Below are 16,689 nucleotides of genomic sequence, written 5' to 3' on the forward strand. Positions count from 1 at the left end.
GACATGACGACGGGAAAACGGCGTGAGAGAACAATGCAGGACATAGATCCTGCTGTCGCTACGCGCTGACATATACGACTTCCTCTTCTCACGGAGCGTGATATACAGCGGGACGGGCGGACGCAGGGCTAGTTGTGACGCTGTGGGAGAGAGGAAAAGTGTGCGGATGCGTGTGTGTTTGTGTGTGTGTGTGTGTGTGCGTGAGAAACCGATGTGTGAGAGGGAACATCCGTGCATGTGTGAGCGAGTGGGCATGTGCGTGAGAAACTGTGTGTCTGAGATATTGGTGTGTTTATGTGTGGGTGAGGGTGTGCACGGGAAACGGTATTTGTGAGAAACGAGGCGCAGAATGTGTATGTGTATGCGTGTGTGTGTGTGTGTGTGTATGTGTATGTATGTAAGTGTGTGTGAGTGTGTGTGTGTGTGTGTATGCACATGTCTGTATCTATGTATGTATGTCTGTGCGTGTGCATGCGTATGTGTATGTATGTGTGTGTGTGTGTGTGTGTGTGTGTGTGTGTGAGAGCATGTGTGAGTGTGAGCGTGAGCGTGTATGCGCATGCATATGTGTGTGCACATACGAGGGTGTACTCATGTGTGTGTGCATCTCTGGGTGTGTGTTTGTGTGTGTGTCTATGGGTGCGTAATGCCTGAATGTGTAAGTCCACACTGGGTCAGGAGATGAGGAACCCTATGAACAGAAGGGGTGTGACGGACACACACGGTCTATCTGAGCAATGGGACAGGAGCGGCTCTTGAGCCAGCTGCCCACAGGGCGTGAGGGAGGACAGAGAAGGAGATTCATCTCACCCGCAGAGGCCGTTCTGAACAGGATCGCCCGACTGAAACTGCTCTCTCGACCCAGCCTTTCTGTCACATCCAACCGACCGGTCCCGGTGATGGGATCACCCGGTCCTCACCAGTATGTGTGATGACACATAAGGTTTGTCACAGAAGTCTTTTCTCTTTTTTTTGGTAGTCCCTTTAATTCCCTGTTCCTTTCTGCGATTGTTTGAGAGGATGACTAGTCAAAACAAACACTTGCTCTTTCCGCAAGGGACAAACACAATGAAAAGCAGCACACTGCATTTAGTCAACTGATATTTTTTTACTAGCAGCAACACTGATTTTATTTCAGTCACTTCCCACTGCTTCGCACAAGTTAATTGAATAAATAATTTTGCTAATATTTTCTGTGACAAATACCCAGCCTTAATGATTGCTTGGCTGCAATCATTAAGTCACATTTACTATTAATAATCTGTTTGACGATTTCATGCTCTGGGGGTTGAAATAGTGTGATTCTTGTTGCAAAGATAATTTCAGTTCTTTAGAGGCGGAGAAATGACAGGCACAATTCCACCCTCGTTAATTACATGAACTTCAGTAAATTCAATGGAATACACAATCAGCCACACTGATAATATCTCCACCCTTAAATGCGTATGCATTAAGACGAGAAGTGCATCTTGCGATGACTCGCCTAGACGCGCATCCTGCGGTTTCCGCCCCGTGCGCCAGTTTGATACAGACGACGCACGTTTCCTGGAATGAGTCATTTGTGCGCCTGAAAATCTGATAACCAAAAGAGGGGCTCGAAAAACCCTGCGCGACACTAACCGCACACAAAGACAGAGCTGTGGTGAAAGCCACGGCTTGCAGAGGCTGAAGAAGCTGGTTGGAATTTGAGCCGCATTCGCTTGTTTGTCCCACGCTAGTCTTCACAAACGACAGCCGTGTTAATCCTGGACTCATTTTCGGCTTGGCTTTCCGTAGACGTAATGGAACCTTTGCGATGTGTGCTAAGCCCCGCTTGGTGTGTGGTAATGGTGCTTCTCTTCTCTTGTGTTCTTTCAGCCACGTACGACCGGGGGTGGTCGGGAACCCTGGTCCCCCACGCAAACATACAGGCCTGCCGTGTCCTGTGTCATCTGATAAGTCACATGACCTAGTGTCACAGGTGATGTCACCGCAGGTCCAACCGAGGAGCCCGATGAGGTCATCCACACGGAGACTAACAGAGTGACATGCGTGAGCTGGACTGGTTTCAATTAGCCTGACGCCACGGCAAAGGGGCTTCAGCCAAATGCAAACACCACAGAGTAAAATAATCTCTGGATTCGTCAACAGAGGGACCCCGTATTTATGACGTAAGATGGGAAAGTTCAACACCCAACCGCCCAAAGGAGGGAGAGTGGGCTACAGAGTGTTCACAGGCAATAGCGTGGAGTCAAAATGGACTGCATTTATTACACACCGACAGCGACTGGCTGCTATGCAAGGCATCAACCAGCTAATCGGGAGCAATTGGGGGTTAGGTCTTGCTCACTTCGATACATGGCGGGGGATCAAACCGGCAACCCTCCCGACTGCCAGACGACCGCTCTTACCTCCTGAGCTAATACCGCCCGTTTCTTATACAGAACCAAATGAATGCGAGTTCCTCAACAACAGGCTTTTCTCTGAACAGAAGCCCAAAACATTACCGTTACAAAGTGACTCCAGACTCTCCAGAACGGATCTGATGCCACGGGGAAAAAACAATAACTGACTTCATTATTGTTTGTATTCACCTTTATTTATTCAGGTAAATCCCATTGAGATAGAGATCTCCTTTTTAAAATTGTGACCTCTCAGAACAAACGTTATGCTCCATCTTTGGCAATAGGAATGTCATTCCAAAAGAAATGAGCACAGAGGCAACCCCCTGTTCACTGTCTCAGAGCGCGCTGGTTCCGGCTCAGCGCATGCATGCGCCGGCTGCGATGCACACTCGTGTCCGGCTGCGCATAGCTGCGCAGTCACGACACAACACAGCCGCAGCGAGGTTTATCAATACCATAAAGAAAATGGGGGGGGGAAAAAAAAATCTGAAAACCAGCTGGATAGCAAAGCCTCAAAAAAAGAGGTCTTTTGGATGTAAAGTCGTCCGTGTTGTGTTTGAGGCAGGGCCATGGAGACATTCTTGTCTGTGGAAGACTGTGGAAGAAGTCGGAGCGCCTTCCAAGTACAACACGTTCGTTAGCGGCTCGTCAGCCTCGGCGGGGGGGGGGGCTTTTAATCCCGCCACGTCGTGGCGTTCTCTTCACCGCGGGGTCGGAGCGAGAGCAGCCCACGCCAGGGACCCGGCCGGGCACCCAAACCCCAAAGTGCAACCGCGTTCCTGAACTTAATACCTTCATCTGGGACTTTTCCCATTTGTATTTGCCTCGGTACTGTAGTTCCTATGGTAGTTACAGACTTGGCCTATCCACCTTGTGTACGTTCGTGGCCCGACAACCAATCGTGTATGAATTTTCGTTTGACGTTTCTTGTACTACCTTGATATGTACTGTTTTGTATGTCGCTTTGGCATCTGCAAAATAAAATGTAATGTACAAACCCAAACCTGCCTCAGTGCCTGGGGTCACAGCGTCATCTGCAGTGCAGGTAAAAGTCAGGCATCGCCCACGTCCTTAACATTCCTTAAATTCACCATCGTCCAAAATCCTAAACCAAAATCCCAGCCAAGCCCTCAATGTTACAGCAATCCAACCTCCAAACCTAATCCTAGCCCAAAAAACAACAGACGCTTAAACTAACAGCTGAACTGGTTTGTAACCAGTTGTAGCCCTCCAGGCAATCAGAGTAACCTGGCAAGAAGGGCCTTGGGTCAGGGACATGACCAAAAACCGAGCTTCGGACGTCCTCTGCAGAGATGGGAGAACCTGCCGGAAGAACGACCATCTCAGCAGCACTCCACCAATCAGGCCTTTAAGGTAGAGTGGCCAGACAGAAGCCACTCACGAGTGAAAGGCATATGACAGCGCATGGAGTTTGCCAAACGGCCTTTAAGGGACCTGAAGAGCATGAGGGAAAAGATTCTCTGGTCTGATGAGACAGAAGGTTGCAGGTTCCATTCCCTGGTCGAACACTGTGACCTGAGTTGTTTCAGTGAATATCCAGCAGTATAAAAGGACCCACCATAAAAATGTGAAAGCTGTATAAATTGCTGTGGATAGGAGACTCTGTTAAATAGCTGTAATGTAATGGAAACATAATGCCATATTTGGGCTGTGCCTCTGTATCTGGACACAGCCTGATGACTGGGTCAGAAGAGGTGCCGGGACCGCTCCGCTTGACTCTCCCCTGTGTGCCTCCACACGGGGCCTGACTTTAATTAACGTGGGCGCATGTTCCCATGTCAACAGTCCCGCTGTGGACACACGGTGCGACAGGGGCCCGACAGAGGCTTCAAGACTGGGGACTTTTCATTCCGAGGTTGAGACTGGGACTGCAAGTCTGTTCTGACTTTTCTGTGATGTTTGTGATTGATTTCATATCCCAATGTGACCATGTCAGTCTGTGTGTGTGCATGTGTGCGGGTGTATGTGAGTATGTGTGCACGTGTGAGTGTGTGTATGTGTGTGTGTGTGTGTGTGTGTGTGTGTATGTGTGCACAAGTGTATGTGTGAGTGCGTGTGCACTCTACGTATGTGTGTGTGTGTCCAGACTTGTCTGTGCAAGCAGCCCTGCCTCCCCAAACCTGTTCTTAACACCTCCAGGTCTGTCACTCAGTTGCCCACAAACATTGAGACTGCTTCAAGGCATGACACCGCAAGGCAACATGTCAACACAAGAGAAAAACAACATAAAAACTATTTCACATCACGTACCACCAGGCATCACAAAAAAAGCAATGACAATACAACACAACACTTTATATACAACATTAATACAGAATTCAACAACAGAACAACCCACTGCATCTCAGGATAACACAATGACAACATGATATCAACACGAGACAATGACGCAACGCCAGTCCTTGACAAAAATGCTACACGAAATACATCACGAAAACACAAAACACAAGCCATCTTAAAAAACTCTCCTCCACTTCCCGCAAACAATGATGGGAGTTAAAAATGCATGTGGCTGTGGCTTTGCTCATTTCTGCGCTCTGTTTCACAACTCAACACACCAGCCACAGCCTCAGAGAAGAGGACAGTAACGTGGCAAGTCTGTTTAACATTTAGAGTGGCAACGCACCAAAGCCTCTTACAGCTGGGATGGCCACACACACACACACACACACACATACGCTCATACACACGCGCATACACACATGCATACACACACACATACACATACATACACACACATACGCACACATAAATGCACCCTCACACAGACACATGTATCTCCACACACACACACACACACACACATACATACATACATACACACACACACACACACACACACACACACACACCCCTTCAGAATAAAAAGATACAGACACACACACAAAACAAAAGTCCCCCAGTGCATGCACTTCTGCAGCAAACCAGACCAGACCAGACCAGACCAGACCAGACCAGACCAGACCAGACCAGACCAGACCAGACCAGACCAGACCAGACCAGACCAGACCAGACCAGACCAGACCAGACCAGACCAGACCAGACCAGACCAGACCAATCAGCCCCTGAAGCCAAACGGGGAGGGGGGCAGTGCCATAAACCTCACCTACCCCAGCCTGTCCCATAAACTTTTAATGCACAGTCTCTTCCCATAAACACACTGGGACTCCCACCACAGAGAGACAGAGAACCTGAAATCTGCACAGCTCCCAGAGCCACACAGCCAATCACAGGCCTTCAACAGGCGACCGGCGGGGGGCAGCCGGCAGGGACTGGGCCGGGGGAGGGGTGGGGGGTCAGGGGGGTGATTCGGGGCAGATCCTGACCCGTGTGAATCAGACAGGAAGGAAAGGGGGGGGGGGGGGGTGGAGTGGCACACCGCAGTTACTTAAAATGGCAGCCAGATTCAAGGGCACAGAGGAAGACGGCCGTTTACGGACAGGAGCACGAGGCCGTGTGAGCGTCAGGACTCCAGCGACTGACCTCCGCGCAGTTTACTCTTTTCCATTGAACAGCTGGAGTAAGAGTGACAGTCTAGAACATGATCCTGGATCAGCTGACGGGGGAAGAACGTACCAGAGGTAAAAGGGGGTGTCATTTCAGAGACAGAGGAATGCTGAGCGACCACAACATCAACCCTCTGCTCTGATCGGACAGCGCGGCAAACCACGCCGTGAACTCTTCTCCTCCGATGGGACCGAGCAGCAACAACGACCGCACCACGGACACACCGCAGCCCGCACCTCCCGAGGAACACCGGGGGGGACTTTCCAGAAATACCGCACCGTGAGACAAACATAACGCTGATGATGAGGAAATAACGTCATCGTTAGGCTGCCCTCGGTGGGCTCTCCTGTGGGTGTACGAACCGCCAGCCACGTAAAAACACCATAAAACACCGCGCTTTAGAGCAGTTTGACAGAAATCCAAAGGCACAAAACATTAAAAAGTCTTTAACCCCCCCCCCCCCCACCTCATCCCAAAGCCCCAGCACCGTGTTATATTAGAAATGACTCGCCCTGTTCTCCCTTTTCGACAGGCTTCTCCGTCACGGGATACAGTATCACTCGTTCCTTATCAGCGCAAGTTGCAAAGACGCTATCTAACATCATTCAGTCTCCCTGTCTGTTCTTCGCTCTCTCTCTCTCTCTCTCCCCATCTCTCTTTCTCTCTCAACCACTCTCTCTCTCTCTCCCCCGACCCCCCCTCTCTCTCCATCTCTGTCTCCGTCACTCTTTCCCTCTCTCCCCCTGCCCCCCTCTCTCTCCCTCTCTCTCTTTCTGCCCTGGAGGTGCTGGGGTAGTATCGGCCATCAGCTGTGGGTTCAATCAGTCTGCCATCGCACACACGCATTCCTCCCCCGCCACTGGACGTGCGTCAGCACACGTGGAGGGGCGGACGCCTTCTTTAATACAGCTACAGTCAGAACAGACAGAACTAATGCCACTGAGATTGAGCAAACCTGCTCAAGCTATAGACACTGAGCAACTCTTTCAATGCACCTATGCTAATGCTACAGGGACTGAGTGACTCTACCAATGCTACTATGCTAATGCTACAGGGACTGAGCGACTCTACCAATGTTACTATGCTAATGCTACAGGGACTGAGTGACTCTACCAATGCTATGGAGTCTAAGCGACTATGCTAAGGCTACAGGGACTGAGCGACTCTACCAATGCAATGGAGTCTAAGCGACTATGCTAAGGCTACAGGGACTGAGTGACTCTACCAATGCTATGGAGTCTAAGCGACTATGCTAAGGCTACAGGGACTGAGTGACTCTACCAATGCTATGGAGTCTAAGCGACTATGCTAAGGCTACAGTGACTGAGCGACTCTTATAAAGCTACTGTGACTGTGTCACTGCTATTGCTACCGAGACTGAGCGACTCGATGGATGCACCGGAGTCTAAGTAACTATGCAAATGCTACAGGGACGGAGTGACACGGCTGATGTTACTGACACTCAGTGACTCTGCTGATGCTGCTGAGACTTTGCTAATGCTAATGCTAAAATGTACCTGACCTTCCACCTCACCCGCGAACACAAACACTCTCCCCACACAAGCGCACATCCAGGAAAACACTGGGTTCATCTCATCGAGCTGAAATTCCTGCCTTATCTCGGTGCCCCAGGCACTGAGAGGACGCCCATGACAGAGAGAGACAGAGGGAGAGGGAGAGAGGGAGGGAGAGAGAGGGAGAGAGAGACAGAGAGAGAGGGAGAGGGAGATACCCCATGTCTAACAGTCGACATCCCTCTATCAATCTCAATCAATGGAAATTAATTTTCCTTTTTAAAGGAGAATGGACAGCCCGCCCTCCTTGTGCACTTTTTCACCGTAATTCAGACAGAGGGAAAGCAGAGAGGGGCACACAGAGAGGGGGTAATGCTGAGAGTGTCATGGTGCTGGGGGATTAATACCGGATATGGGTTGAAAGTCGGCTCTTCGATGGACAGTCGCACAGTCCCCCCCAAACACAAGACATTTCAGCTTGCGCTAAAAAAGAGATCTGAAATAAACTCACAAAATATACCACACACACTTCACCCAGATTTATGAGAGAGATAGAACATTCTGAAGAGAGAGGGAGAGAGAGCGAGAGAGAGAGAGGGTTCTGGTTAGCATCTTATCTCTGTTACTTCATCAGCTGATAAATCAGCAGAGATGGTGCAGGAGAAAGAGGGATGGTTTAGGAGGAAAGAATTCCTCTGTGAGAGAGAGAAGAGGAGGAGAGGGAGGAGGAGTGGGGCCTGGGGGGGTCTGGATCTGCTCCTGTTACTTTCTGCCTCCTGCGACCACAAAATCTCTCTCTCTCTCACACACACACACACACACACACACACACCCACATGTATACACACACACACACACACACACACACACACGTGTGCATGCACACTCACTCATGCCCGTAAGCACACAAACACAACCACATGTATACACACACACACACACACACACACACACACACCCACATGTATATACACACACACACACACGTGTGCATGCACACTCACTCATGCACGTAAGCACACAAACACACCCACATGTATACACACACACACACACACACACACACACACACACACACGCACACGTACACCCACAAAATCACACACAAACACAAACACACACACACACACACACACACACACACACACACACACACACACACACACCACATGTATACACACACAAAATCACACACACACAGACACACATACACACCAAGACAAAATCACAAGGGTACAAGAGCTGGAAATCCCAGCTCCCCAACCATAAAACTACACTACCCAGGTCACCTCGTTCCCAGAGCTCTTACAGTAAGCACAGTGTGCCATTGATGGACAGCTCCCCAACCATAAAACTACACTACCCAGGTCACTTAGTTCCCAGAGCTCTTACAGTAAGCACAGTGTGCCGTTGATGGACAGTTCCCCAACCATAAAACTACACTACCCAGGTCACCTCGTTCCCAGAGCTCTTACAGTAAGCACAGTGTGCCATTGACGGACAGCTCCCCAACCATAAAACTACACTACCCAGGTCACCTCGTTCCCAGAGCTCTTACAGTAAGCGCTGTGTGCCGTTGACGGACAGGGTCGTGGATTTACATGGCCGCTGGTTTTGGTTGTTTCCCACTGCGATGGCGTCCGGGCCAGGGTGCTGGCTTGCTCCAGACGAGCCTGCAGAGACCGGCGGCTTACCACAGTCTCTCAACAATGACGACAGCGACCAGATTCTGTATTCTAACATTTATGGATGGCTACGCTTCCACAATAAAGAAAATGAAATGGGTAAGAGAAATCCACCAAAAAGACCTTGAGCTATTTGTCAGCGCAGCACAGTTCTGCGCTCCCTGGGAGAAACACACGGCGGGTTTGTTTCTTGGTCTCTTAATCGAATTGTCTATCAATTAAATATGAATGAGCGTCAAGCTTGTACGTCTTGTGAAACAATGCTTCCAAAGCTTGCGGACACATACAAAGCAAACAGTACTGTTCTTAGAAATATACAAAATGAGCAATACTGCTTGCGAATTTGCCAGAAAAATTTAACTAGAGTTGAAAAAGCAACAGCTGTATTTTTCCATCGACTTCAGCAGTACCGTAGCCACACACCCCCCCCCCCCCCCCAACACACACACACACACACACACAAACACTGCCCCCACTCCTTCTATCATATTCCCTCTCTTCATCCTCCTTCTCTCCCTCCCTCTCCCCCTCTCTCTCTCCTTCTCTCCCTCCCTCTCCCCTTCTCTTTCCCCTTCTCTCCCTCCCTCTCCCCTTCTCTCTCCCCCCCTCTCCCTCTCTCTCCCCCTCTCCCTCTCTCTCTCCTCCTCTCTCTCCCTCCCTCCATCCCCCTCTTTCTGTCCTGCCTGAGGCTGTGAATCAGACACCCCCTCCCCCTAGACAACTGATTTTTAAAAAATGAATTAGTATAAATGAATGTACTTAAAAAAAAAATGTTCTACACACTCTCATCTTCTGTTCCTCTGTTCTAGTTTCAAGACATTACTTCAGTCAGCAAGTGTAGGGCCAGGTATTAAAAACCCCTCTCCATCTTTGTGGCCCAGGTTTCGAAAAAATAATTTACAACTTTTCAACACAGTTACAGGCCGATTTGTCCTTATATTTACTAAGGCAATCTTTTTCGCGTGCCTAAAGCCCATTTTACAGCAGCAGACCCAGTGAAAGGTGAGGCAGAGCATTTTCTCTGGCTTATGCAAGCCTGCAGGACAACAGTCTTTGATAAGATAAGCTTGTTACCAGGCACGGTTCTAGTCTTTCTGAACCCTTTGCAAAATGCTAAATGGTACTGCAGGCCGGTTGGTGGTGGTAAGTGCAACACTTAATCTCTGAAAGATAACAAAAACAATCTAATTTTCTGATTACTTTTTCCCTTCAACATTTAATAGTCAAGTGCTCTCCATCTATTTGGGTAGGAAACACTCCCTCACCCTCCCCACCCTCCTCCCCCCCTGCTTCTGGTGTTAAGACTGCGCCTCCTTTCCGCCCTCCCTCTCTCCCTCCCTCCCTCTCAGGTGTGAGTTGGTCCTGCTGGATGACAGCGGAAGGCCGGTGTGTTATCTCCGGCACACTTCCAGGCTCAGGAGCAGGGCTGTGTTATCGGCCCGGGGATTGGAGCTGTTTGCATGGATTAGCTCCGGGCCGCGGATGGGGAAGCTCTCAGCCAGCTGCTGAGCTCTCCTGTCTGCACGGCATTGTGGGAAGTAAGAAGACAGTCACAACAGATGATACGGGCAGCCTGTAGCCTTGCGGCTAAGGTACACGACCGGGACCCAGAAAGTCGGTGGTTCGAGCTCTGGTGTAGCCGTGATAAAAGTCACACAGCTGTTGAGCCCTTGAGAAAGGCCCTTAACCTTGTATTGCTCCAGGGGGGATTGTTCCCTGCTTAGTCAAATCAACTGCAAGTCGCTTTGGATAAAAGCATCAATATCAAATTATTATGGTCTGTGTATTTAGGAAATGGGGAAGGTGGGAGAAGGGGTAAAAAGAGATCCTGTATTTTCCCCAGTCAGACCACAGAAGTCTTTTTTTAGAGAAAATGATAAGAACACAAACTCTCCCACTCCCACACCCCAGAATGGCTCACTTGGGACAACCCAAACAACAGCTTCTGTCTTCTGGTGAGTAGCCGTTGAAGTTTCCTTTTTTTCTATTATTAAAAAAAAATAATAATCAAAATGTTCCGGAAGACTGCTCAGAATGGTTTCCCATCTATTTGCCCCTCTCTCTCACTCAGTGACATCATCAGTGCTGGCCTGAGCCTTTCAGGGGCCCCAAGCATTATTTGATTTGGGGGCCCCTTGCCAGTCTTGGGGCCTGAAGCAACTGATCATCCCTCTTATTGGATTGAGCCAGCGACATCAATTGACTGCGACATCAAAACTATGTATGTCCGATTATTATGGAATGATTATTATTATTATTATAATTATTGTGGCACAGTGTGTGTCAGTGTGTGTATGTGTAAGTGTGCTTAAATTAGGGACATGCGTTTGCATGTTATAATTAGGTATGTGTGAGTCCATGCTCCTGTTACCTTGAATGTGTGTGTGCGCATGTCTTGTGTTCAATAGAAAGTGAATGAATGAGTCAGATTGTGCAGTCTAATTAACAATTGTAAACGTGTGTGTGTGTGTGTGTCTGTGTGTGTGTTTGTGTGTGTGTGATTAAATCGTGACTGTTTCACCTGAAGAATCGAGAGTTTTTTTGAACAAAGCCGAAATCCCCCAGTTGTGTATTTGTGTAGCCTGTCGTAAGTTCAACAGGATGTGACGCCTGACACACAGCAGCCTCGTGAGGACCCGGCACAGTGCGTGCTTACGTGCATGAGTGAGTGTGCATGCACTTGTGTGTGTGTGTGTGTGTGTGTATACATGTGGGTGTGTGTGTGTGTGTGAGAGAGAGAGAGAGAGAGAGAGAGATTTTGTGATCGCAGGAGGCAGAAAGTAACAGGAGCAGATCCAGACTTTTTTTCTTTCCGTCGCATAAACAAAAGGCGCTAGGAGTCAAACAGACCGGAAAAACCTCCGAGAGCGGACGCTCACGCCTGACCCCGCTGCGACCCCGCCGCGACCCCGCCCCGCCAGCCTCCGGACCTCGGGGCGGAACAGTTCGAGCCCGAGACGCTTCCCGCCCGTCGGGACACGGGAGGCCGGCGCGAAACGCGGTGCCGGTGCGAAGCCGAGAGACCGTGAAGAGACGATTAAAACGGTCGACGCGGAAAAATAAACCCCGGATCAGAAGGGGCGGAAACGGCAGCGCGATAAGCGGGAAAATAAACTGCCGTCCTGGGAGATGTGTGGCGGGGGATCATCTGAGAAAACGCGCCGCGGTGACAAAATACACAGCAGAGGGATGAAAAACGGTCATACGGAGACCTCCCAGGTGGCGGGTCCGGGTACTTCATGCCCGTTTATAGCGCATGCTAGCGTTAGCCGCCAAAGTGCAGTAACTCTCCCGCAGGGGCGGCCTGTAGCGTGGTGGTTAAGGTAAATGACTGGGACACGCAAGGTCGGTGGTTCTAATCCCGGTGTAGCCACAATAAGATCTGCACAGCCGTTGGGCCCTTGAGCAGGGCCCTTAACCCTGCATTGCTCCAGGGGAGGATTGTCTCCTGCTTAGTCTCAATCAACTGTATGTCGCTCTGGATAAGAGCGTCTGCCAAATGCCAATAATGTAATGTAATGTAATGAAAGCGCAGTCCCAAGAGAAACGGAAAGTGCAAGAAGTACAAACTCTGTTGACAACTTAAACACAGCTCCACTCCACTCAAACATTAAAATAAGTGATATAAACAAGAACGCGACCACCCCCAATGAGCATAACACTACATTGGCAGGAAGGACAGCAGATAATCGCAGGCTTTTATAGGCCTAATCGGGTGTTCAGTGCTGCTCCAGTGACCGAATAGGTGGTGATGTCCAGATGCAGAGAAGACTGAAGCAGTCTGAAGGTTCAGAGGCCATGTTGGTTCACAGACAAGAAATTCACAAGGGAAAATGTGCCAAATTGTAAATGTCTATATTAATTTAAAATGATGTATGACATGTACCGATCGCACTGTCTGAGCCCCCATAAACCCATAAAATGTTTGTTTATCGCTCTCTCTGTGTACTCTGGTGAACCTCACACTCAACAGGAAGAACAAGCCAATGATTGACAGTTGATATTTAAAACCATTCACTGTATTAAAGCATTTAAAACCAGTCACTGTATTAAAGGCTTTAAAGACACGGCACATCACATGATTTTTCTCCTCAGTGGCGGGAACCTCTGCTTTGTGTTTTCTGAGGAGTTTGACATAATTATTCTCTCTGCCCAACTCCTTCTCTCTCCTTCTTCCCGTATTTCTTTCTCCCCTGGTTCCCACGCCAATGGCTGTAAGCTGCACTGTGGGCTGTGGGAAGTGGAGGCTTTTGCTGGGACATTCTCTCCAACACACACACACACACACACACATACACACACACACACACACACACACATACATACACACACACACACAGACACACACACACATACATACACACACACATACATACACACGCACGCACACACACACATACATACACACACACATACATACACACACACATACACACACACATACATACACACACACATACATACATACATACACACACACACACACATACACACATACATACACACAGACACACACACACATATACACACATACACACACACACACACACACACACACACACATACATACACAGACACACACATAAATACATACACACACATACACATGCACACACATACACACACACACACACAGACACATACACACACACACACACACACACACACACACACCCAGCCCACATTTATTACACCATAAACACTCATGACATACAGAGAACATCCAGAGAACTATCAGTCATAAACGGTCCCCATGTTCTCACATAACTGCGGCCGTATATTCACATGCTGCTGGTGAAACGGCCGCAGCGGGTCTGTGCCACACAGGCACGCTGACACACACGCGGGGCGTTCCGCGTCCCAGATCACCATGGCGACCGCCTGCTCAGCGTCACTCGGGCTGAGGGCTGCGTCCCGTCAGGGTCGGTCAGCCGGAACTCGCCCGATTGGACGGGCCGGCACCGGTGTAAACACCAGAGTAAACGCATTCAACTGTCACCCTCCGCACCGTACGACCAAGCCCAGTCACCAACACACACACAGCCGCGCACACACACACACACACACTAACACACGCACACACAGCCGCACACACACACGCACTAACACACGCACACACAGCCGTGCACACACTAACACACGCACACACAGCCGCGCAGACACACACACACACTAACACACGCACACACAGCCGCACACACACACGCACTAACACACGCACACACAGCCGTGCACACACTAACACACGCACACACAGCCGCGCAGACACACACACACACTAACACACGCACACACAGCCGCGCAGACACACACACACACTAACACACGCATGCACGCCCGCCCACCTACGGCTGGGCAGAGACATGGCATTCCAGTTAATGAGAAAGTAACCACAGAAGTAGGAGAAGAATGGGGGAAAATTCAATTAACTGTAATAAATGAAGGGGGGAGAGACAGAAGACAAAGGAGAATAAGAACACAAAAGGAGGACGAAAGAGACAGAAGGTGAGAGAGCATGGGAGAGAAAAGTCAAGAGAGAAGGACGAAGAAGGAGGGAGACACAGAGAGAGGGAGAGAGTGAGACAGAGGGAGAGAGAGAGAAAGTGAGGAGAGAGAGGGAGGTAGGGAGAGAGAGAGTGAGGTAGGGAGAGAGAGGGAGGGAGAGCGAGGTAGGGAGAGAGAGAGGGAGGTAGGGAGAGAGAGAGAGAGGGATGCAGGGTGAGGAGAGAAAGTGAGAGAGAGGGAGCTACAGTGGATAAGTGGCTCTTTACATCACAAGCTGCAGCTGGAAATGCACCAACTCCCCCCCCCCCCCCCCCCCCAAAACAACCCCGTCCCCGGGGGCAACATTACAGTAGCGCAGCCTTGACTCCAGCACTTTTACTGCCCCGGGACGATGAGGGGGGGGACTAAACACCCCCCCCCGCCAAACCCCCCGGCCCCCCTCCCACCGTGTTTACATACCACCGCGCTGCAGCGCGGAGCCAGGGCTTAAAAAAAAGACCCGAGGAAGAAAGGGAAAAGGGTGACACAGAAAGGAGATATTTCCGCTACGCTGGGAGGTCTCGGAGGGGTCAGGCGCGCCGCGATGTCTCCCCGCGATCCACACCGACGACTTTCATCAACTCTGACTCCACGGCGCAGCCGTCTTTTCTTTTTATTATGATTTTTTCTCTTCTTTTTTTTTTTTTTTAAAGCCAGCGTAGATTTGTGCGTTTGTATCATCTCCCCGCCCTTCCAGCAGGGACAGAGATGTACGTTTCTACATTTCGGGCTGTTAGCGTGCGGTCGTACCCCAGAGCGAAGCTGGCGGTTTAAATCCTGCACAGCCGGTACATTTGTACAGCTGCATATGTGCTGAAGCGGCTAAAGCTCAGGGGTACAGCAGCACTGCCCCACCTGGGACACACGCCTACTGCGCTGTGTATGAGCTCAGCCCCCAGCCGTTATACTGCACTGTGTATGAGCTCAGCCCCCGAGCCGTTATACTGCACTGTGTATGAGCTCAGCCCCCGAGCCGCTATACTGCACTGTGTATGAGCTCAGCCCCGAGCCGCTATACTGCACTGCCACCCACACACTGACAGGGAAGCACAACACACACTGACAGGGAAGCACACAGACACACACTGACAGGGTAACACACAGACTCACACTGACAGGGAAGCACAACAAACACACACTGACAGGGTAACACACAGACAAACACTGACAGGGAACCACACAGACTCACACTGACAGGGAAACACACAGACTCACACTGACAGGGAAGCACACAGACACACACTGACAGGGAACCATACAGACACACACTGACAGGGAAACGCACAAAACACAACACACTGACAGGGTAACACACAGACTCACACTGACAGGGAAACACAACAAACACACACTGACAGGGTAACACACAGACACACACTGACAGGGAACCATACAGACACACACTGACAGGGTAGCACACAGACACACACTTACAGGGAACCATACAGACACACACTGACAGGGTAACTCACAGACACACACTGACAGGGAACCACACAGACACACACTGACAGGGTAACACACAGACACACACTGACAGGGAAACACAACAAACACACACTGACAGGGTAGCACACAGACACACACTGACAGGGAACCATACAGACACACACTGACAGGGTAACACACAGACACACACTCACTCTCAGAAATAAAGGTACAAAAAGTGCCAAAAAGCTTGTTGAATAAACTAGCCAGCAATATGAAATTCATTTGTACCTCCACTGTCTCTTTATTTCTGAGAGTGCTCTCACAGACACTCTCACACTCTGGCACACACAAAGAGATACACACACATGTAAAATTAGTATACGTGTCACAACTGCGTAACTGTCATCAGGCAGTCTCTGTACAATAATCAGTATAAATTATACCAATACACCAGTAATTTTCTTACAAATATATGAATTATTGACTGATTATTATACACTGTATAACAGAACAATACAGTGTGCAATTAAGGTGCATGCAGTAGATAAGCCACACAACAATTAGTTGCATTATTTAATGATAAATTCAAGTCCTATGTATTTA

General features: G+C 49.6%; 1 protein-coding gene across 3 annotated transcripts in view; it reads right to left on the reverse strand.

The window, feature by feature from the left end:
* The window catches only part of coro7 (coronin 7), a 148,039-nt gene that overhangs the window by 24,456 nt on the left and 106,894 nt on the right, over positions 1–16,689 (reverse strand). The window lies entirely within an intron of this gene.

This window comes from Conger conger, chromosome 16 (assembly GCF_963514075.1).
Source record: "Conger conger chromosome 16, fConCon1.1, whole genome shotgun sequence".
Classification (NCBI taxonomy): domain Eukaryota; kingdom Metazoa; phylum Chordata; class Actinopteri; order Anguilliformes; family Congridae; genus Conger; species Conger conger.